General features: G+C 42.9%; 1 protein-coding gene across 1 annotated transcript in view; it reads left to right on the top strand.

Moving 5' to 3' along the window:
• Positions 1-2,699: 2,699 nt before the first annotated feature.
• The window catches only part of ITGB6 (integrin subunit beta 6), a 126,304-nt gene continuing 104,968 nt past the window's right edge, over positions 2,700-24,035 (top strand). Inside the window, exon 1 of the mRNA XM_059394054.1 lies at positions 2,700-2,901. The gene's annotated coding sequence lies outside the window, so the exon portion shown is untranslated. The remainder of the gene's footprint in view (positions 2,902-24,035) is intronic.

Below are 24,035 nucleotides of genomic sequence, written 5' to 3'. Positions count from 1 at the left end.
TGCAGCCTCTCCAGGCTTATGCTGGAGGCTCACTCGCCTAGACCCTCCTGGCTTTTAGGGGCAGCTGTGGAAGAGTGCAGCACACCCGCCTGGATTCAAGAAGCAAGGTCACGTCCTAGCTCTGATAATAGTTGTACAAACTTGGGCAAGTCACTTAATCTTGACCTTGTAAAGTTATTGTGTGAATTCAGTAGATAATGGGTGTTAAATTTGTTTTTTGGTTCAAAAGTATTTTGCCTGTTTTAGAAGGAAAAAATGTAAACAAATAATCAAAATCCCAATAAGGATGGAGGCAGTGGGGAGAAACGGAGAGTCAAACAATGGTAGCGCAAAGATGTGTTGGTATAATTCCCATGGAAGGCATCCACAGTGCACATTGCATTATTTAGATGCAATATTTAAATGAGTACGTAAAATTGTCTTCTTTGATCCAATAATTCCACATAGGAGAATTTGTCCTAGGAAATACAAAAAATAATACTAGTAATGATGATGATGAAGGGCAACCTCTTTGTATAAACATCTTCTTTACAAGATTTCCTGTCACGGAAAACAACCTAAATTTTAAACAAATAAAGGAATGTTTAAGCATACCATTACAGGCTTAGATGATGCTTAGAGTAAGTTCTTACTATGATAAATGAATTAAACAATGGACTCAAGGCATGCATTCTGTATGATCACATCCTTGTCAGAAAAAAACAAAAGCATTAAAAAGAGCCAGAAGGGAAAAGAGCAAAATCATCAACAGTAATGGGTAGAAGGAAGCCAGAAGTTGCTTTGGACAGGACTATATGAACTTTCGACCCTCTTTGCATTCCTAATACCTTATACATAGATGACACTCAGGACATACTAAGTATATTTTTTAAGTGCTCTACCTTAGCTCCTAATTAACTAATTAACACTCTGCTCAACTAACTTTCCAATTGATCAAAGCTTTACCTTAATTAGCCCTGTGAAATAGTTTTGAAATATTTTTCCCAGTGGTTTCTTCTTATTTTTCCATTCAGCTATCTGTAAGATCATAGACACTCAGGAACTAGTACATTTGGCTCTTGGTCAAATAACAAGAGCTTGGATTTAGCCACTGAAGTATCACAAGGCGCAACATCAAAGGAATTTTCCAAAGTTGCTCCCTACATACAGCCGGGCCCATGTCATTTGATTCTCAAGAATGCTGAGCCCAGCAGCAGAGCAGCCGGGGATGAATGCCCGTGGCAGGGAGGCCAAAGTATGCATTTTCATCAACGGGAGAATGGGTACAAGCCAAACAAGGAACGGACGGTACACTTTAATGGTAGGTGGCAGTTTTCAGAGAAAACCTGTCAGTGTGTCATAGCGAATTATACATAAGGAGGGGGAAACAATCATTAAAACCTCCTTAATTTACAGAAATAGAATAAAGCATCCAAAAGAGGCAACTGTGTCTCCTCACAGATGAGTTTACTTAAATGAGCAGGCTGAATTAAAAGCTCCTCGAAGGTTCCTTGGGATCATAAACGTTAGAAATGAAAGGTGGTTTGTAAATCTTCTAATCATCCACCATACACAAGACACACATTCTTTATAGACAAGGAGAGAGCTCAGAGACTTCAGGAATCTTTCTGAGATCAAATAGGCAGTAAACAGTAGAGTCGGGGTTCAGAACCCGGTCTCGCGGCTCTCGGTCGATCTTGTTTCCATGTCACTCAAATGCCACATGGCTTGAAAGCCGCCAGACCTCCACCCACACCGCCAAGTGTGGCACAACACAAAGTGCTTTGGAGACAGACTGAGGTTTAAATCCTAACCCTGTCACTTACTAGCGTGTGACCTTGGGCAAGCCAGCAAATCTTGAGAGCGAGGCCATCGGCCCACCCCAGAGTGCGGGGGTAAGAATGTAGTGAGGTAATGCATCTCCAGTCCTGAGCGGGGGGGTGGGGGTGGGGGGGGGGTGTCTGGCCTCTCACGCCAGCTCTGTGAGTGGCACCTCGCAATACAGTCATATGACCTCCTTGAAGGCCAACCCACAGCCCCACAATTTTGGCCTCAGCCTCCGAGGAAGAGTGTGGTCCAAACACTCCACCCTACTTCACAAAAGCGGTAGGGGTGTTGCTTCTCAGCTGTGCCCAACAGGAACAAATCCAATCCAATCTGGCTGGTTTAGTGTTTGGCACCATCTTTAATACTAATCTCATCAGTTTTTATTTTCATTTTCTAGTTTCTCCAAACAAGCCATTTTTAGAGGTTGGCGGCTTGAAACCAGAGCTGCCAATAAGATAGACTTATCTTGAAAGCACCAGGATCCTTCTGAAGGAATATAAATATAAACAACACACACGCTACAGGAAAATCTGATAGGAGTTTGCTCGTTGGTTTGGATGCCAGCTCAGCTCCGAACTTGCCCTGTACTATTTTGGAGTATTAAAATCTATATGTGTTTCATGTCCCAGCCACCCTGCCATCCATTAGGTTTGAATGTCCTTTGGGGAATGAACTTGATCCCCGCCAGCCCCCCTCCCAACCCCGCCTTACTTTTGGTCTCTCTCCAGAGCAGCGAACATGCTGGCATAGTTCTACCATTTGTCAGCCAGAAGTCTGGTTACACATTTGCTCGTCAATCTAAACCTAACCTATTCTCATACGAGCACTTGGGGTTTCATGTAAATCAACCAGACATTCTGTCATTCACCAACAATATCTCTCCATAGTAGACTACACCAATGTGCCTCCATGAAATATTTCACTATGTTTGTGGAAGAAATATTCAAATGAACGTGCTTTTTCAGGAATGGTGACACCAGAATGTTCTAAATCTGTTCATTACCACAAGGATAAATGGTATTTCTGCCAAAGACTTGATAACGGGTGCAGTAATGCATCACAGCACTTTCTGAAATTAAAGGTCTGCCCTGAGAGGTAAGTAGTATAATGCATGACTAACAACGCAAACCCAAACTTGGGAGCTAAGTTTTCCTTGTCCGTGTAATCGATCGTTTCCGACAGATGCTGCCTTAGGAAGTTCCTAACACTACTTCTAGCCCCTAGGTATTAACGTCCAGGTGAGGCTGACCCCCGGTTTGTAAAAGGGTGTTTCCTTATTAATTGAGCATGCTTTCTTGTGATTTTTCTTACATTTGAATTCACACACACTTTTCACAGCTGTACTTCAAAAATCTGCTATGGTTTAAGGGCAGTATTTCATGGAGTTATTAATTCATCATTAAGGAAAATATTTTAACATTAGTTGAATAGTGTCTTAAGCAGCTTTTTAAGGTACATGTTTCTGGTTATAGTGATTAATTTGTTAATTCTCTGAATAATGGGCAGTTTGACTCTGGCCTTCACTAAGTCTTTTGGCATTTTCAAGAGGTCACAAAGGAAATATAGAACTGGGAATTTAAACAAGAAGAATTATCAGTTCTCATCGAAATGTGCGTGACATTAGGTCAGTTAACTTCAGTGTTACTAGATGATAAAATGATGTTTTATGTAGACCTAATTCATGAGAACTATGGAAAAAATGAAAAGGGGAGCGCTGCCAGTCTAGGATATTTATAAAGAGCTCATTTTATTCCTATAAGTATCTGAAAATGCCTGGTATCATTACTATTCACTTTGAGCACTGGAAGTATGACTATCAGTGCTATAAAAAAAAAAAAAAAATCCAATATCTTTGAACCGTTATCCATCCAAAGAATGCATCCTCTAAAATTAAAGACTCACAGAGTTCTATCATATTGGCTGTCAACATGCCTAAAATGGACAGAATACAGATTCTGATCAGAAAGTAATGGTTTTCCTTTACTGTTTTGGATTCTGAATAGGCTCAGCAGATCATAGTTAAAGTTTTTTAGCACTGGGTTTCAAACATAAAGTCACTTGGTCACAATATAAAGATTAGTGTGTACCTAAGTGAAATTCTGTCCTTGGGGAAATGCAGAAATACCCTCCTTCTCAGTCTCTTCGTTCCTGTGCATTCCGAGGTGGCCTTTTCCTCTATCTGACTTACGCCCTCTAGTGTTTTCTGGATGAAGAACAAGAACTAAAGCTCCATTTTTACACAAAAAACGTTATTGCAATTTCTCAATATTTTCCACAGTTATCATACACAAAAACACACTTACCACCAGATGTTTTGATGTGAACACTGAGTGACTGCAAGGATTTTTTTAATTTATTTATTTTACAGAGGAAGACATCACAAATAGGCAGAGAGGTGGGCAGAGACAGTGGGGGAAGCAGGCTCTCCACTGAGCAGAGAGCCCAATGCGGAGCTCGATCCCAGGATCCTAGGATCATGACCTGAGCTGAAGGGAGAAGCTTCACCCACTGAGAAACCCAGGCACCCCAGGATTTTTTTAATCAGAGAGTCTCAAACTTAAATTCCTGTATTCCAACCTCCGCTCCCCAAAGCCAGTATTGACTTCTAATCTGTCAGGGTTACATTCCTTCTCTGCCTTTGAACTCTTATATTCTAATTCATTTTTATTGTGATAATCAGAAGGGGGAAAGAATCTCTAAAGAACTAAGGCATGCAAGCAGTCATTTCTTTGACATACGTTCCAAGAATAGAACATTGACGCTTTGGTTCTTCTAAGTTACCCAAGAGGTTCAAGGAGTTTTGCCTTAAGAGAAAAGTGATGAGTTTTTTTAAATAGCTTTATGGAAACACTGCATATATTCTGCCATAGAAGCCCTTAATCAAACCAGGAAGAGTATCTTCTTGGGAAATGTACTGTTTATGGGCACTTTTTCTTTACAGAGAAGAAAATATACTTCCAAAGCTGTCAGCTGCCGTTGCTGCAACTTTGGAAACCAGCCACAGCTGATGTGAGAGCTAACTATAGGCCAAGGTCATCTGGGGATCTCCCCAGCCTGCTTACAGAGGTGGCACCCATGCCTCATTGGAGTGCATGGGTTTGCCAGTCCAGCCCAGGGAGCTATTTTCAGTTGGAGTTCCCACAAGCAGGCCCTTGATCGTCCTTCATGCAGCTGGCAGTCACTTTTATACTTAACCATTCTCAACTATCATCTGCTTGATATACTGGCCTCTTTTCCCCTTTATACCATCCTGCCTGTTTCCAGAACCCCCAGAGGGGGTTCCTAGGTATGACCAATGTTAATATTCAAAGTGACCTTTACTGATCTTTGTTGAACAACTCAAAACTTACTGATGCATATGACTCTACTTGGTCAAATCACTTCAGCCAAGTGCCAGAGCAGGAAGCCCTCAGGCTTCTTGAGCTTCCCCCTTTACTGCCATCATCCGCCAGCCTCTAATCCCTGCTCTCCTCCTCCAAGTCCACTGTCACTACATTTCATCCACTTTTGCCTAGATTGCTGAAATAACTTTCCAACCAATCTCTTGCCTCCAACTCACCAACATTCCACCACTGGTTAGATTTCAACATTACAAATCAGAATACATAGCTCTTTTTTTTTTTTTTAATATAAGATTTTGTTTATTTATTCGAGAGAGAGCATACCAGAGAGAGAGAATGCGAGTGAGTGTGCGCAAGCACAAGCAGGAGGGAGGGGCAGAGGGAGAGGGAGAAGCAGACTGCCCCCCAGTGGGAAGCCTGATGACGTGGAACTCAATCTCAGGACCCTGAGATGGTGACCTGAGCCTCAGGAGGATGATTAACCGACTGAGCCTCCCAGGGGCCCCTGGAGTGCGTTACTCTTCTGTTTAAAACCATTCCTTGGTTCCCATCACCTACCAGATAAATCTGATGCTCTCTAGATTAGCATTCTGCCTCCTTTTCTAGGCTCATCTCTTATCATTCCCTTCATGCCCTCTTTCCATCACTCCCTTCATCACATAAATACATCCCCCCCCTCAAACCCATCATGCTCTCCCATGTCTTCAGATCTGTCTAGGGATCTTATCTCCATAGTGATCTTCTATATTTATTCCATCAAGATTCAGTTTGAACATTATCTTTTTGATGGTGCTTTCCCTGACACTCTCCCAAAGCTCCCCACTGAGCTCATACACACGTGTGTGCACTTGTCCCTCCACCTGTGATGCTCCATAGGCCACTGTTGACTCTTGGTTCTTGTATCAACACACACACACACACACACACCTCACAGACACACAGATTTTGGACTCTATAAGACTATGAGGCTCTTTATGTAAGGATATTATATTATTGATTTTTTGTGTGTGTTTCCAACATCCACAGCCATACTTAAAGCAGTATATACATTTTGTTGTATTAATAAAAATAAAAATCTCACAAACAAATCATCCAGTCACATTCAGAAAAGGGTATTTTAATTTAAGTCCTGTCTTTACCTATGCCCTTTGTTAAACAGAACTTGATTTAGCAGGTTTCCAGCTGAGTTGTGGTCTAGGGACCCATACCTGTGCTTCAGGAAAGTGCCAAGAGAAGAACTACAAAAATATTGGGGACCAGGGAATTATGTCAGAGGAAAACAGTCAGGAACAAGGATGTGCTAGAGCTGAGCTGGGCTGTGCTCTCCAATGAACACAGTTCAATTCTGGAAGTCTTTGGAACCAAAGGAGCTATTAAAATTGAGACAGACACCATGTATGGTTCATGCATATTGTATGCCTCTAGGCTTTCTCTTCTCTTACTTACATCCCTTTATCCTCTGTTCATCCATGCAAATTCTCAGCTTAGATAAAGACTTAACCTGGTAACTTTGACTACAAGATCAATTACAAGCATGGTTCTTACTTTTGCCTTTCTAGGTTAGTTGGCCCCCACTGCTCCCACAGAGTTCTTCCCAAGACAAATACTTCTTCAAGAGGCACCAAGGTTGAACTAATCTCTGCCTACCTTAGGTGATATTTGGGAGTCACAGTTTATGACCCACAGTCTTCTCTGTACCTGCTTGTCACACCAAGTATCAACATGCCTTAAGCTCTGCTCAAAACTCAAGCAGATGTTGATCCTCAGTAACTGAAAACTTGACTCCTAAACTCTTCTGGCTCCATATCTAAACTTCTCTTACTCTTCGTCTTTCAAACTTTCCATTTTTTCATTATCTTATTATTTTAAAATAAAGTTCCTAAGCTTTGCTTTATGTGCTGGAGCTATGGCGTGGGCAATAAACGAGATGAGCACAGCCCTTCTCTCAAGAGCTTGCCGTCCAACGATCTCTCTGTTGTCCCTTGAATCTGACCTATATGTAGGAATCTGCCTATGTGCACTGACTATGCTCACGCCTGCCATCCCTCGGGGACTGCGTGAATTCTTATAATTCATCAAGATTCCATTCAAGTCTTCCCACCAATGCCTGGTGTTGTCTCTCTCTTACAGCAGGGCATGTTAAGAACTGGCTAAACTCCATATCTAAGGATGCTGTTCCAGTGATGATCTAAGAAAGCCTCTAGTAGTATCTCCAAGGGCTCTGTCAGACCTACAATGTGTATCAATTGTAGATTTTGATACACAAAGAAAGGGCATGTTTACGCCTTATGTGAATAGCATGTGTGGGTAAGAAAGATATCCAACCACAGAATCAAAATGTATTCGTTATCTTTTGCTACATAGCAAACCACACCAAAACTGAGTAGCTTAAACAAGTATTTATTATCTTAGAGTTTTTTGAGTTCACAAATGCAGAAGCAGCTTAGCTGGGTGTTCCTGGCTCAGGGTTTTTCATATAGCTTCAGTCAGGATGTCGGTCAGGACTGTAGTCGCAAAGCCTTGATTCGAGTAGAGGATCTGCTTTGAATTGGACTCACTCACATGGCTGTGGGCAGGAGACTTTGGTTCCTCACCATGAAAGCCTATCAATAGGCTGCACAGGCATCCTCAAGACATGGCAGGAACATCCCTCAGAAAGAGCAAGCCAAGAGAAGAAGGAAGTCACAGTTCCCTTAGGACTTAATCTTTAAAGCCACCCACCATCACTTCCACTTTATTCTATTTATTAGAAAGAAGTCACTAGGTTCCCCTGTACTCAAGGAGGGGAATTAGGCTTCCTTAAAGGAAGGAGTATTCAAAAATTTTGTGAATATATTTTAAAAACATGGAAGCTGCTAAAGAATCTTGAAGATTGGGGCTGTGGGCTACTTCTAATCCTAAGGTGTGAAAGACACAATTTCCTAGCAGTCTGAATGACAACTCTTATGAGTTTTAGTCAACAGAAGTCATTATTATAAGCCTGCTCCAAAACTCAATGAGATCCTAGGCCATATGAAAAACCAGATGCCATCTGGGGGTGAGGAAGTGAGTCATGCCTATTCTACTGTGTTGGGGTAAGATCAGAGCAGAGAGTTGTACTCACTTTGGGGTGTCACATGGAGGCACACACCGGGGCCCATGTGGGAGACAACAAATAGGGTGGTCAAGAAATTTCGAATCGTGTCTTATAAAAGGTTGTTGAAGGAACAAGAGAAGTTTAAGTCAGAGAATCCCTAGGTATGCTGTGGTCATTATGCTCAAGAACATGAAGAACTTTCATGTACAGGGATAGGCTTGTTCCATTCTCCTTGTGCTGCAACCGGAACCAGTGGGCTGAAGTCATGGGAAAGACACTTTGGATCGATGTAAAGAAGGCATTTCTAAAGTCGAAACTTACCTAAGGTGGAAGCAGCTACCTTCAAAGGTGACTGGTATTATCAGAGGCATTGAAACAGTCAGAGGGCTGACTTGGTGTGTAGGAGGAGGAAACTAGTGCAGTGGCCTTGCATAGAGATTATGTGATCTCACAGGCACTTTCCTCATGTCACTGTGGAGTTGTCATATATCTCAGCATGAAGTAAATTCATAGCAGTACTCAGACTCTGTTCTTCAACTGGATTGGAGAGCAAGGCATGTTTTTGGTTTTTCAAACAAGGATCACTAACTAGTTCACATTTCTTTGACTTGGAAATTTGGGCTAGCCTCAGCTGGTTGGTTCTTCTGCCAGTCTCATCTAGGCCAGATAGTTGATGTAGGATGAGCCTCACTCAGGTGACTGGTGGGTAACAAGTTGTCACTGGGGCTTTGAGCTTCTTTTTATGGTGCTTTCATGGATCCAGGGAAGCAGGAGCTGGTAAGCCACAATATGCCAATGATTTCAAGTCTCTACTTATATTATGTTTCCTAATATTCAATGATCAAAACAAGTTACATAGTCAAGCCCAGAGTCAAATAGATTTCTTGATGGGAGGAGTGCCAAAGAGGCCAGCACACAAGAAAGGTATTTATGATCATTTTGCAATCGACTACAGAGACCTTTTCAAAATTACCTGAATGAAGCCTAGATCTGATTTTGGAGACCCCTCTGCTTTCCTTGAGAATAAAAACTCATCCATTTGTGCATTACTCTGCATAATCCAGACACAAGAAGGGTGTTCTCTCTGTCATGGTGAGCCCACTGCCAATATGGAGTAACCATTACCCAACAGCCAGGTACGAAGAGCTCAGACCATACCTATGAGTGGACAAAATGGGGGAAACCCCAGCCTTCAGGAGGAGCGTCCCAACCACTTGGGGGAAACAGAAGGACAAAACAAACTTAAAGACATCTAAGGGACCAAAATAGCAACATACTCCATGACCTGTGTAGGGAAGAATGGTGTTTTTGAGGAATTTGAAGATGTATTGTGGGACCCATTTTCACTCAGCAAAAGAGCAACATGGTGCTTAGTAAGTGGCAGCTCCCTGGTAATAATCCCCAAGCTATGCATCTGGACACAGTCCCACCACTTCCATGGAGCTTTTCCAATTGTTTCTTAACATTGAACTCTGCCTTTGGTGGCCATTTGAATTGGCACTTGCCCTACTGTTGTCTTATAGGAGAGTTGAAGAAGATACCTTTGTCTCTATTTAAAAAACGTAAAAAACTAAAGACAGACCAACAGGGCTGTGATTTTGTAGTGAAAAGACTATTCCTATGTATTAAATATACAAAGAAAATGTATCTGTGTCCAAAAAAATACCTTAAGGAGCTGTCATGTAACAGCTTCAACCTTCATCCATTCATGTTGCCTACCTGGCCCCTGTAGTCCTCTGAGTTTTCCACTCTTGATGAACAAATATTCACTATATTTTCCAAGCTAAGTCTTAAATAACTTGTAAGATTTGCTTCTTTCTGTGCCCTTGGCTTATAAGTGTAAAATGAGATGGGGAAGTTTTCAAAAAATATTTGATTGACCAAATGATAGCATGGAGTCAAGTTTTGGGGAGAAAATAAAGATGAGGGGAAAGGACTCCCTTCTTCATTTAGACACTGTTTTGGCAAACCCAAATGGCTGATTCACATCTAATCATTGTATTTTAAGCAGGGACAGCTGGAGCTTACTGCGTGCCTCCTGCCCAGTCTTGATTCTTTCTATGAAGGCAGGAAACAGAAGGGCTCTGCGTAGAGCAGTCACAGACACAGTCAGAGACAAACCACTGCCATGGAACGTCACAAGGAAAGTCTTGTTGACCCAGTGATGGCATTTGGGAACCACATGGAGGCACATGCTAAGGACCCTGGGCAGCAGCCCTCTCCCTTCATCTTTTGGGAGTGCAGGCTGAGGAACAAGGCTCCCTCAGTTTCCTAACAAATGACCTATTTCAGTGAAATAAGAAAGGGAGGGGCGCCCCACAGTTGGTCAGTCAGTCGTGTGCCAAACTGTAGCGATGTCAGTATTTCATGCCACTCATTCAGTTTAACAGAAACTCGCCCTGGCTTTTTCCCACCCGTTTTAGTGAGATTGCAGTTGTAAATCAGCAAGAGTGTCCTGGAGCCTCCTGCTTCAGGTGGCTTGTGGGGGGCAGTCTAAGAGGGAGAATCTTCAGAATAATTTAGAATGTGAGTTTAAGAGGAAAGGTCAGTTTTGCTACTTAGAACCAGAGAACTGCCAAACTTGGCTATGAAGAGATGCTCTAAATGGAGCCTTGGCATTTGAATTTAAAATATCTTAAAAACACGGTAGTGCATACTTGTACTACCATGGGACTTAGTTTGAGTTCTCAGCTCTGACCTCTGAACATCCTCTAAACTGGGGAGGCCCTTTAATAAAAATCCTCTTTGGAGTGGTAAAATCCTTTTTCACTCATAAGAAGAGTTCCATTTGTAGCTCCAAGAGGAACATAGGGTAGGTGTTGTTTATTTCCCACATCCTCCAGCCCCTGGCAACTACTTTTCTACTCTCTGTTTCCATGAGTTTGACTTCTTTTGTTTTTTAAAATTCCAGATGTGATGGAACTAGAGATTATATTACGCTAAGTGAAGTAAGTCAATCAGAGAAAGACAACTATCATATGATCTCATTCATATGTGGAGTTTAAAAAACAAAACAGAGGATCACAGGGGAAGAGAGGAAAAAATAAAACAAGATGAAACCAGAGAGGGAGACAAACCATGAGAGAATTTTCACTATAGGAAACAAACTAAGGGTTGCTGCAGGGGTGGGGGGCGGGGTAGAGGGATGGGGAACTGGGTGATGGGCATTAAGAAGGGCACGTGATGCCATGAGCACTGGGTGTTATACAAGACTGATGAATCACAGACCTCTGTGTCTGAAACTAATAATACATATATGTTAATTACTTGAATTTAAATTAAAAAATAAAATAAAATTCCACATCTGAATGATAACCATGCAGTACTTGCCTTTCTCTGTCTGACTTATCTCACTTAGCATAATGTCCATCTGTGTTGTCACCAATGGCAGGATCTTCCTCTTCCTCATGGCTAAATACTATCCTTTTGTGTGTGTATATATATATATATATATATATATGTGGGTGTGTCTGTGTACCACATCTTCTTTATCCATTCATCTTTTGATCGGTGGTTTCCACATCTCAGCTATTGTGAATAGTGCCACAACGAACATGGGAGTGCAGGTATCTCTTCACTATCCTATTTTCATTTCCTTTGGATAAGCACCCAGAAGTGGGAGTGAGTGCTGGATCAAATGGTCATTCTAATTCTTGTTTTTCCTAGTCCTACCTCTTAATAACAGTGGCAAGGTCCTTTGGGAAGTAATTTAACCTTTCTGGGCCTTACTTCATCAGTAAGAGATGGAGTTCTTTAGGAGAGTAAATGAGAAAGAATTTTGTAAAGTGTTAAGAAGGCTCAGTTAGACACTGGATGGCCGGTCACTCTCCTGGCCTCTGCAGAACCAGGGCTACAGCCTACACGCATCCTGACTCAGCAGCTAGCCTAGTGCCTTGTTCACTGCGTTAGTCTGTATTTTCCTCTGACATCAGACTCTCTGAACTGAGGACTGGATTGATGTGAGGCACAAGTTAAGCAGAGCATGGATCTATCCATGGATAGTTGGATAGTGGATAGTTGGATAAGTGGATAATTGGATCTATCCACTTCCTACTGCCCCTATTCAGTCTACCCTGCAGCTCCTCCAGATTTACATAATCCCCAGTAAGGCCCAGGCACAAGCAAGACTCGTAGGCATTCTTTTTATTTATTTATTTTTTTTAAGATCTTATTTATTTATTTGACAGACAGAGATCACAAGTAGGCAGAGGCAGGCAGAGAGAGAGGAAGGGAAGTAGGCTCCCCGCTGAGCAGAGAGCCCGATGCGGGGCTTGATTCCAGGACCCCGGGATCATGACCTGAGCCAAACGCAGAGGCTTTAACCCACTGAGCCACCCAGGCCCCCCATCAGGAAGCATTCTTTAATGGAAAGACACTAAAGCAGGAATCTATTATGGCCCCACTGTTGGGAAGCATGAGTGGGAAGGGCACGAGGGGATTTGGACACAATCCATAGATTTGGCAACAATCCACACATGTAAAATTCACTGTAACTCCCTGCCTAAAACTCTCTGCTTTGGCCCTGGCCCATACCCTCAGCAGACCTGCCTCTTCTCTGGGCACCAGATGAATGCTTCCATCTCAGTAGGGTCACTGTTAAGTTTCACCACAGACACATTTCACCCCGCCATGATTTCTGCTGCACAATATCTCTAAAGTCTTAAAAAGGACCCTCTATGGACTTAAAGAGGAAGAACACAGACTCTGGGGACAAAAGCCAACCCCCTTTTATAATCGCCTCATTCTTGGCCAGTCCCACGGTACCGTTTTTTATCAGAAGCCACTGGGATAGAAAGAAACAGCTCAAGTAATATTTAACTCTGCTCACACTGTTTGCTTTAATTATTAACATTTGGCAGCCAGAAGAAATAACAGCACTTCATCTAGACACTTAAGAAAGAAAAAGGAACAGCTCACACCCCAGCCTTTATAAAATGTTTGAGCAATCGTCTTGGATGGGCACATGCAGTCTTCACACATACCAGCAAACACTGTGAAGTGTGATGACTGATTCATTCACTGTGCAAATATTTATTGAACTGGCACCGTTCTAGGTGCTGGCAATACATCGATGAGCAAAACAGACAACAATCTCTGATCTTCTGGAGGTTATGTTCTAGTAGGAGGTAGAGGAGGCAAATATTCAACAAACATGATAAATAAGGAAATTACATGGTGTGTTAGGAGGTAAGAGAGAAAAATAAAGCAGGGTAAGAGGGATGGGAAGTGACGGTAGAGAGCGGGCCCATATAAATGGGGTGGTCAATGTTGGCCTCATTAACTGGTGACAGTATAGCAAAGTCTTAGAGGAAGAGAAGGAAGCCAAAAGTATCTGGAAAGTGGTGCTAGAGACAGACAGAATAGCCATTGCAAAAGTCCTGGGGTTGGAGCATTAAGTGGAGTGTCGGTAGAACATCAAAGAAATCAGTATGCCTAGAATGGAGAGGATGAGGAGGAACATACAGGAAATGAGGTCATAGAGGCAACAGTGACCAGAGAGGTAGGACCCTGTAGACTGATGTATAAGCTTTGTTTTCTTTAGAGAAATGAGGCCATTGGACCCTTTGGGGTAGAGTGATCTGACAGGATTTAAACGGATCCCATTCTCTATGATTTCATTATATGTTCAGGCAAGGTCACGGAGATGGACCTTTTGCCTGGAAAACAAGCACTCCCATTGCTTTTCCTCCAAGATGTTCAGAGTTGACCAGCTTCCTGGAGGATACATCAGTATCCTCGACAGAACGGAACTCCTCTGTGGCTCCCTCAGGACTCCCTGCCCCTCTGGAAGCAAAGCCCCATCACCTTTATCCCAGCCTCACCTAGAGATGGACAGAGAAAAGGAAAAATCTCTTCTTTCCCTGTTTGCAGCTCCCCAGTAATTCAGACCCCACCTAGCAAGAGCCATTAGAGCTAATTAACGACCCTCCTTTCAGTAGGTGTCTCCTCACTATGATTAATTCTCGGTCAGAGACAGAAAGCTTGTTCCATTATGGTTCTTTTTAAAAAATTATTATTATTCAGGCTTCTAATACTGGCATGAACTGCGGGTGAATTTCTGAAGTCATGTTACTTAGCTGTCACAACTAGTAATAGAAAAATTCAATTTATAAAGAATTAGGAGAGGCAGGAGAGGCACGCTCTTCGGTTTAGAACAAAGGAGATCAATCCTGACACAATGGCAGCATGACATCCGTGGACTTTGAAGATTCCAGCCTTCCTCTTCATTAATTAGAGAGAATCAAGAGTTCTGGTGGTTAATTATTTGCAGAAATCACGCTCTGCAAAAGCAGATGCCAACTCCCTCCAGCCACCCCCAGCAGCGGCTCCGCATGCTAATTAAACTGAGTGTCAGTCCCAGGAGTCGTCTGGGTAGGCAAATACACACTTGGACGACCACTGCCCTCCGCCACCCCTCAGGCTTGGGCAGGGCCGTGGGACTTCCTCATGCGGGTACCCTGGAAGGCCGACCCTGCTCTGCATGGACTCCCCTGGATAGGTCATGCTTTTAAAATCCGCATTCAGAAACCTAAGATCCAAGTCAGCTAGAATCTGCTCTTACAAAATGTGTGCTTCATGGGAGTCAAGGGGTCAAGTGTATTTGCCAACAGGATCCGTTGGTACTCTTGTGTTGCCCCCCACCACTGCTGCTTTGTGCCAGAGTTGAACAGTTTTCATTAAAAAACAAAACAAAGCAATTTCAGCTTTTAATGTCCTAATTACAAAGGTAATACACATCCTTTGTATCAAACTGAAGCAATGTGGAAGTGTACAAAGTAAAAAGTGAGGGCTCCTTTGTGCGCCCTTCCAATCCCACCCTCCTGAGAACCATGATAAGGTTTGCAGTTTTGCGGCTTTCCTTCCAGAGTCTTCAGGCTGGAGTCTTTGAATTCTTTTCTGACCCATCAGGAACTGACGTCTTTTAAAATTATTATTATTAATTATTTATAATAAAATAATAAATATAAATAATAATAATAATAATAATAAATAATTATTATTAATTATTTTTATTAATGTATAATGTATTATTTGCCCCAGGGGTACAGGTTTGTGAATCGTCAGGTTTACACACTTCCCAGCTCTCACCAGAGCATATACCTTCCCCAATGTCCATCACCCCACCACCCTCTCCATACACCCCTCCCCCCAGCAACCCTCAGTTTGTTTTGTGAGAATTAAGAGACTCTTATGGTTTATCTCCCTCCTGATCCCATCTTGTTTCATTTTTCCTCTTCACATGAACTTTTAGCAACCCAGCTGCTTTTTCTGTACCCATGAAAGCCACCGCTGTCCTGCTTCTATGTTTCCACAAGATTCCGTGGCAGACTTAACACCAGGGCAAACTCAGCTCAAGAGTCTTGCCATTGGCCTTGACCACATGGACTGGCCATAAGAAAGCTCTGGCCACTTCATTGTGCGATCTGTATCTTTCTACACTGGACACGAGAGGTATATCAGACAACCCTGTCTTGGTGTTAGCCATGCATTGGCAACTAAAGATACTGAGCCCAGTCTTTAATTTGACAATGGATATTGTTGGAAAAAGAAAAGATGCACACTAGAAAAGCCATCAGCACTATTGAAGTAAACAGGTGCCTTTCATCTGCTCATATGCCAAGGGGAGGGAAACAGAATGCAATGCTGTTCTTCCAGAAATAGAAATGTTGCTGAAGTTAGCCCAGGAGCCTCATGGACCATGGATGAGGCAACAGACAAAGTCACATCTCTAACCTGCCTTCCCAGGCATCAATTTCTGGGGGAACATATTCAGAGGACTTCCTCTCTAAAGCTGAGCAGGCTGAGGCCTGTAGGGGTCTGGTCAGGATTCAGGAGAAGCTGCGGGCAGCAGAACAAGGTGGCTACCTGGCAGGCCTTTCCTCAGATACCCAGACCGCCCTGGGTGTTTTGACATTTGCTGGCATTAAGAACCTGTGGCCGCTTTACAGCCCATTTATTTATTTGAGGTATTTGAAACTCTCTCTGTGGGGCAGCTAAGGTTGTCACATTAGCTTGGCAGACATCAGACTTTCTCTCAGGTTACCACGTCATTCTGACCACCTTGAGGTTACCAACTCTAAACAGCAGGAAACAAGTTTTATCTACATCTTGATTATGGCATGTGTTAAAGTCATTTGTGATGATCTCTCCTCCTGGAAAGTCGTCTCCATGACGGCATGTGTTTTAAGCATTTGGGAGCTGCTAGCACCTAGCCAGAAATGGGGTATTGGTTTTGAACTCAGTTTTACTGGGTTTTTGTATTTGTTTGGTGGCAGGTTTTCTGTGGCAGTGGTGGTAATTGTTTCCATGTAACTTGGCACAAGATATGATGGTTAGATTTCCGTGTCATTTGGTTAGGCTTGGTTAGCACCCAGTTATTCAATCAAACATTAATCTAGGTGTTGCTGTGAAGATATTTTGGATGTAAGATTATCATCTACAATCAGTTGACTTTAAATAAAGGAGATTACCTTTAATAATGTGGGCAGGCCTTACCAAGTCACTGAAGGTGCTATGAGCAAAACTGGAGATTTCCAGCAGAGGAAAAAATTCTAAGTCAAGACTGCAGTATCAGCTCCTGCCTCCTGGGTTTCCTGGATGCTGGCTTGCCCTGTGGATTTGGGGTTTGCCAGCCCCCACAAGCATACAAGCCTAATTCCTTAAAATAAATACCTATATGTCTATATCCATATCTAAAACCTCTTACTGGTTCTGTTTCTCTGGAGAACCCCAACGGATAATGGATCTGTGTAGAACACACCATTCTTTCGTTGATTCCTTCATTCCTTCATTCATTTCTTCAGTTCACTCCATAAATATTTTTTTGAGTCCTTACAAAGTGCTCGGCATTGTGCTAAGTGCCAGAAATAATGGTCGAAAGAGTCCCAGATCTCGAAGAGAGCTTTTGTTTAAGGCAAGTCCAGGGCGGTGCTGGAGGTCTCCTAAAGAAATAAACCCAGCCTAAAATCTGCAGGAACTAGACACAGACGGTGAGTCACCTGCAGCTGCCATGGCCTGGGGCAGGGACAGAGACAAGAAGGAATAAAACATTTTTGCCCAGGCATTCAGGGCACCTGGTTTCACCGTGCCAAGAGAGAAAAGAGAGAGAGAGGGAGGGAGAGGAAAGAAAGAAAGAAAATGAAAGAAGGAAAGGAGGAGAAAAAGAAAAAAGAAGATGAAAACTCAGTGGGGGGAAAAAGAGATGTTCAGGGTGGTTTTTCTGGATACAGTCAACCTTAAGGATGAAAAAACTTTCTTCCCCTCAAGGTACTGACTCTCCAGAACTCCCCCGCTGGCTGTGATGGGATGACCTCACCATGACCTCACTTCCTTGTCAGGACCCCTGGGGATTTCTCCTCTGCCCAGAAGCTTCAGCAAAAGGCTGGCTTTGAGTTCTGTCCCTGCACCTTGAACAAGCCGGCCCACAAACAGTGCTTCTGGGCATGAGCAGGATGAGCCTTCACTCTGAAGATTGAAAAGCGGCACCTTTTAAACTGGCTTTTAAAGGAATATGCTATCCGGATGTCTCTAAGTTTCAGGTGAAAAAAAAATTAAGAGAAAGCAGTGTGAAAGGGAACAAACCAAAAGATTCAAAGAGAAGCCTGTGGGAGGATTGTTAACTTCCGTATAAGCCAGATCCTTTCCTAACCAGGTGTAGCCCCTTCTAGCCCCAGCGCTCTCACTCACCATGACTCTCCTCCTCACTCGAGGACAAAGTAGCAAGAAGAGAAGTCAAGGCTCAGACGAGGCATCTCTGCCCCTGTCAGCATCCCAGGGTTCGGGCAGTACTGGGTGAGCCCACAGAAAAGTCTTTTGTGAATAAGAGAAAACTTTCCTTAAAAACTTGGACTGCCATCTGTCATGAGATGGTCTTTTTTTTTTTTTTTTTAAAGATTTTATTTATTTATTTGACAGGCAGAGATCACAAGTAGGCAGAGAGGCAGGCAGAGAGAGAGGAGGAAGCAGGGCTCCCTGCTGAGCAGAGAGCCCAATGTGGGGCTCGATCCTAGGACCCTAGGATCATGACCTGAGCCGAAGGCAGAGGCTTTAACCCACTGAGCCACCCAGGCGCCCCGAGATGGTCTTAATCAGTATAGGAATCTAGGATTAGGATTAAATCCTAGTGACTAGGATTTAAAGATTGCCCCCTGGGGTCTGGCAAAGCACAACCGTGTGTGGTGGACCTGGAAGTATCTGTGCTTCCTCTCTGGAGCTCCAGCACCGGGCCATGCTCGTTTCCCACACTTCAGGAAGCTGTGCTTGGGACTTGCTCAGTTTAGCTAAGAAGCATCCACAGTTTCAGATCTCTCCCTAAATGGGACTGAATCCCCCACGGTCCTCCCTGGGGGCTCACTTGGGAGTTGGGGGACTCCAGAGCGAAGAACTGCAGAGCTACCCACCTGGCACCAACATGTGGTAGAATCTTCCAGGTTCACAATCATCTTAATCTTGCTCGCAAGGGTCTCCTCTTGCGAAGAGAACCGCAAGTATCTTCCTGGTTAGTTATTTACCTAAGAATCTCAATAAACCTAACACTTCCTTGGCTGAAAAATAGTCAACTAATTTTGATGAAGTTTCATCAGCCAACAATGAAGCCCAGAGCTGTGATGGGCAGCCCAGACATCCCTGTTCCACGCCCTCTTCAGGGACTTGTCTGAGGGCAACAAACGCCCAGGCAAGGCGTGCTCCTGACAAATGATTTTTTGTACTGGCTACTTGGGTTCCATGGTCCCTCACAGCCTTGGCTCTGAGGAGACAGACCAGGAGAAACCTTCCGCGTAGGCTTGACTTGATTCATCTGGACTTTGTCATCATTCCCCTTTTTGGAGAGAGAAAAATGGTGCTCACTTCATCCTTGTCCTGCCCTCCATTACAGTGGTCTGTTCGTGTGATCTGGGGTGGAAGAGGATGCTTACTACTTTGAGAGAGACCCGACTCAGTGTTAAGTGGGCCCCTTTCCCAGGCGGCAGGTGTACTGCCGTCAAGCCCTCTCCTCTTTCCCACTGAGTCTTTGATTATCCACATTTCTCACTTGTACTGGCAGACAGACCCTTTTATTCTTTTATTTCTGGCCTGACAGCCTTGTTAGTAGAAGGCAAGAAAAGCTACTTGGATGTATGTGTGCCCTTGGCAGATGCTGTTGCCTTTTCTCCAAATATTCAAGGCTGTTTTCTAAGCTTACCACCCATTCCCAGGAGAGGTCTTTTCCTTCAGCCATTCCCAGGCTTCTGGAAGGAATTGCTGTAGAGGAATAGCCAAAAGGAAGACTTTTTTTTTTTTTTTTAAGATTTTATTTATTTATTTGAGAGAGAGAAAAAGAGAACACAAGTTGGGGGTGAGGAGGGGCAGAGGGAGAGGGAGAGGGAGAAGGAGACTCTCCGCTGAGCAGGGAGCCCGACCCAGGGCTCCATCCCAGGACCCTGAGATCATGACTGGAGCTGAAGGCAGCTGAGCCACCCAGGCACGCACCGCCATAATGAAGACTTAACAAGTGGTTGGGAGAGAACATTAGGCGCTGGTGCCATTTTTGAGCATGATTGTGGATGCAAAGGCTGTGGGGAGGTGAATCGCCCACTAACTGGGTGATTGGAGATATCAATCATAATTCCTGCTTCATAAGGTTACTGAGAACTTTAAATGAGATAAAGGTGCATAACGTGCTTGATGCATAGTGGGTGCAAAATGAGTACTGGTTTCCCACTCTTAGAAGAGTTCCGTATAAACCCATGTAGCGTGCCTCACTTGAATGGGGTGGCTTCAAGCAGGGCCCCTGGAAACAGGCCCTGGGCTTGAAGCTCTCATCTGCCACTTACCAGCTGTGTGGATTCAGTGTATCTCTTATCCTCTCTGTGTCTTATTTCCCCACCTTTAAAATGGGACTGATGGCAGTGGTGCTTTCCTCAGAGGATCTTTTGCAAGGACTATTCCAGAGCAGTGCCAGGTATGCAAGAAGTGAAGACGTAAGTTGACTGTTATTATACTATGTTATTATGCTAGTGATTGTTATTCCATTTCTGTATGTGCATGAGTTACAACGCCATCTACAGTTTATTCCATACCTCACAAAGAGTCTCCCACACCAGTGTCGTCCAGGATAACACTCCGCAATTATGCGCTTCAAATTTCTAAGTTTACCAGGTATTCATAGGTGCTTTGTGAAAAAAAAAAAAAAAAAGAAAGAAAAATAGATCTGTAGTTAAAGAAATATGTAATTCTTTGACTTAATGGTGTTAAACAGGTACTTTTACTGCAGGACGTCACAGATCATTTCACACGCTGACATCCTTCAGGTGGAGGTCTCTCCATCCTACAGTTCCTCCCAGACCAGTGTCACCAGGACACACTTTGGGAAGTGCGGGCCTAAGATCAGACAAAGAAAGGATGAATTCCCAGGGATGGGACTAGAGGAGATTATGCTGAGCAAAATAAGTCAAGCAGAGAAAGTCAACTATCATATGGTTTCACTTATTTGTGGAACATAAGAAATAGCATGGAGGACATTAGCAGAAGGAAGGGGGAAATGAAGGGGGGTACTGGAAGGAGAGACGAACCATGAGAGCCTGTCAAGACTGCCTTTTTAGAAGGATGTAGGTTTCTCATCTAGATATCCATAAAGAAAGGGAAAATGCGGGACACCTGGGTGGCTCGGTCAGTTGAGGGTCTGCCTTGAGCTCAGTTCATGATCCCAGGGGACTGGGATTAAGTCCCACATCGGGCACCCTGCTCAGCAGGGAGTCTGCTTCTCCCTCTGCCTGCTGACTCCCTGCTCTCTCTCTCTCTGACAAATAAATAAATGATTAAAATCTTTTAAAAAAGAGAGAAAGAAAGGGGAAATGTTTCCATGTCATTCAGGGATATTCGAATTGTGACAAATTCAATACTCTTGGAATTATTCATTTGCTTGTTCTTGTTTATTTGTTTTTTAAATTAATGTTATAAATTATCTTTATGACTTAGGTTAGGAAATAGGATCAATATGAATATGAAGGTTTTTATCTCCTTCTTGCCCACAGAATATCTAAGGCAAGGTATTAATACACCATGTTGTGAGGGAGTTTCACTCTTCTTGCAAATGGGAGCTAGAGAATTCTTAGGTCTTCATTGCTTCAGAGATAACAGAAAGAAAAGTATATAAGAACCAGGAGATACCTGGTCCTGTCATTATCTAGCTAAGTCATGGAGTCAGTCCCCTAGGACTGTTTCCTCATCTCTAAAAGGTGGACAATAAATCTGCTCTTCCAATTTCAATCCATTGACAGGAACAAATAGAGTAGAAATGAAATTGCTTTTAAGTCTTGAAAGAAAGACTTGAAAATCCTAGAAGACATGGTGTTATAAATTACCAAAAAGTTAACTCTGCAATATTAACATAATCTGGATAATTTGGAAAAGCTTGGTCCTCTTACTTCAGCCAGGAAAGTCCCAGGTTTTAAGCAAGAGTTGAAATTATTCAGAATCTGCTATTTGTTTTTGAACCATTATCAATAACATAAGCAGGCAGCTTAAGTCTTAAGTGCTATAAAATATATTTGTAAAAGGAGAGGCCAGAAAGAACAAATGCTGGGTTGAGTGAATGCTAAGTTCCTATCTGCATTTTTCCTACGGTCAAGTTAGGTCATTCACACTTTAAAATTGGGAAGAGGGCCCATGTATTTCAAGTATGACCCTGATGGAAATCTTTCCATCAGAATAGAGAACTTCTCTCCCTGTGGGGCCTGACTCAGGTGTCTAGAATGTATGCTTGCTCATAAATAGCAGGAGTGTTCAGCACTGTGATTATTTTTCTCTACCTGGGTTGTTTGGAGAGTTCAGTTCATTCTGGGTAAATGATTAGTGTGTATCCTGGTAGAATATAATGTGTGAGGGAAATTCACGAAAGATATTAACCATTGGTGCTATTCCCCTGGCCAACAGAGACTAGTATGGGTACAGCCCCTTCTGCTCTAAGAGTTACTTACACACCTGGCATAGTTATTTCAGGTCATCAGGGTTCTTTCTCAGAAGCAAACCTTAGGGGGCAGAGAGAAGACAATGTCTGTTGTTTTAAAATATCTGTGGATAGAGAATCAGGAACCCGACATTCTTATCCTGAGTGAGGGACAGTGTGACTATGGGTAAGCCACTTGTCCTCTCTTGACCTCAGTATCTCATCTATAAAGGAAGAGGATTCTTTGGCTGTACAAATGTCAAGAGACAATGCCAATGTTATAAGCACTACCTGTCCAGGTTGCCACACTTCTCACCGTGTGGACCTTATCTATAGGTAAATAAAGAAGTAGAAAATGAGGCCTAGTGGGCCAAATAAAGCCCTAAAGCAGATTTTTATAAGCTCTTTATAATAATTGTTTTAACGTTTTTCTGTCATTAAAAATCCTTAGAAATCAGAAGACATTGCATAAGAAAGTATATTTCTGGTTGCTCTTGAAAAATCAAAAATCTGGTTGCATTGGGCTCAAATCCAAATATGGCAAAAATTAGCTAGAGCTGGGTGAGGCTGTTCCCTATGGATCAGGCACGTGAGCTTCTGTTTGCCATAGTCCCCACCACTCCCTAGTGATACCTATGCCTGGTCTCCTTTATGCTATCCTTCTGATCCCTTTAGACACTTGAAATTATGATCCTCACCCTAATATATCTCTCCTGATCCCAGATGCATTATTTTCCACTTTCAGGACCTTTTATGAAAGTAAATTTTCTGCGGAGAGATAGAGAAATCCTTAACACCCTCGTATAAAGTCAATGAGCAGATGATTGTTCTCCAGAGAGGAGGATCTCAGGGTCCTAGTGAGGAGGAAGGAGGGCTGAGAAGCTGGGAAATACCAGTGGAAGATTAGAAGATCAGGTAGAGAAGTTCTGCAGAACAGAAATATCATGCAAGTCATAAATAAGAGCCACTTACACACCTGAAAAATTTCTACATTAAAAAGAAGTAAAAAGAGGGGCGCCTGGGTGGCTCAGTGGGTTAAAGCCTCTGCCTTTGGCTCAGGTCATGATCCCAGAGTCCTGGGATCCAGCCCCGCATAGGGCTCTCTGCTCAGCAGGAGCCTGCTTCCTCCTCTCTCTCTCTGCCTGCCTCTCTGCCTACTTGTGATCTCTATCTGTCAAATAAATAAATAAAATCTTTAAAAAAAAAAAAAAAGAAGTAAAAAGAGATAGGTGAAGTTCTTAGGCAAACATACCCCAAATATCTTCATTGCATCGTGTGATCAATTTAAAGGTTATTAATGAGATATTTTATATACTTTCCACACAAAGTCTCTGAAGTCCAGTGTGTATTTTATACACGTAGCTCTTCATCATTCATGCTAGCCACATTTCAAGTACTTAACAGCCTCACGTGGTCATGGTTCCCATAGACGACAGCACAGACCTGGAGAACCAACTTAGCAGTGTTGCCTAGAGCTCTTGCTAGCTACGTAGCATTCAAAAGGGAAGCACATGGATTGAAGGCTCACTATGCATTATATGAAATACAAGTACAATTTGTTTTCTTTTCATTTGTATGTCTCACTAAAGAAAGATAACTAGAGCAGAAGGTAAATACCATTGAAACGGTATCGAAACGCATCTCCTACTATTGCATGGTCCCACGGACTTCATATTTTTTAGGCTCAGTTTTCTCATCTCTAAAGCTAGTAATAATTGTATTTACCTTAAAAATTTTCTGTAAAATTTATGAAAATGTTTTACAAACTGTAACTATGGAGGTTTAACAAAAAGAACAACAGCTGTGTTTTTTTGAATGCTAGCCTCTGTGCTAGAAACTTGGCATGTGTTGTCTTCATCTTTTTAATATCTCTATCCAGTGGTAT

Source organism: Mustela nigripes, chromosome 3 (assembly GCF_022355385.1).
Source record: "Mustela nigripes isolate SB6536 chromosome 3, MUSNIG.SB6536, whole genome shotgun sequence".
In the NCBI taxonomy this organism is placed as follows: Eukaryota; Metazoa; Chordata; class Mammalia; order Carnivora; family Mustelidae; genus Mustela; species Mustela nigripes.
This window is presented reverse-complemented; position numbering and strand designations above follow the sequence as displayed.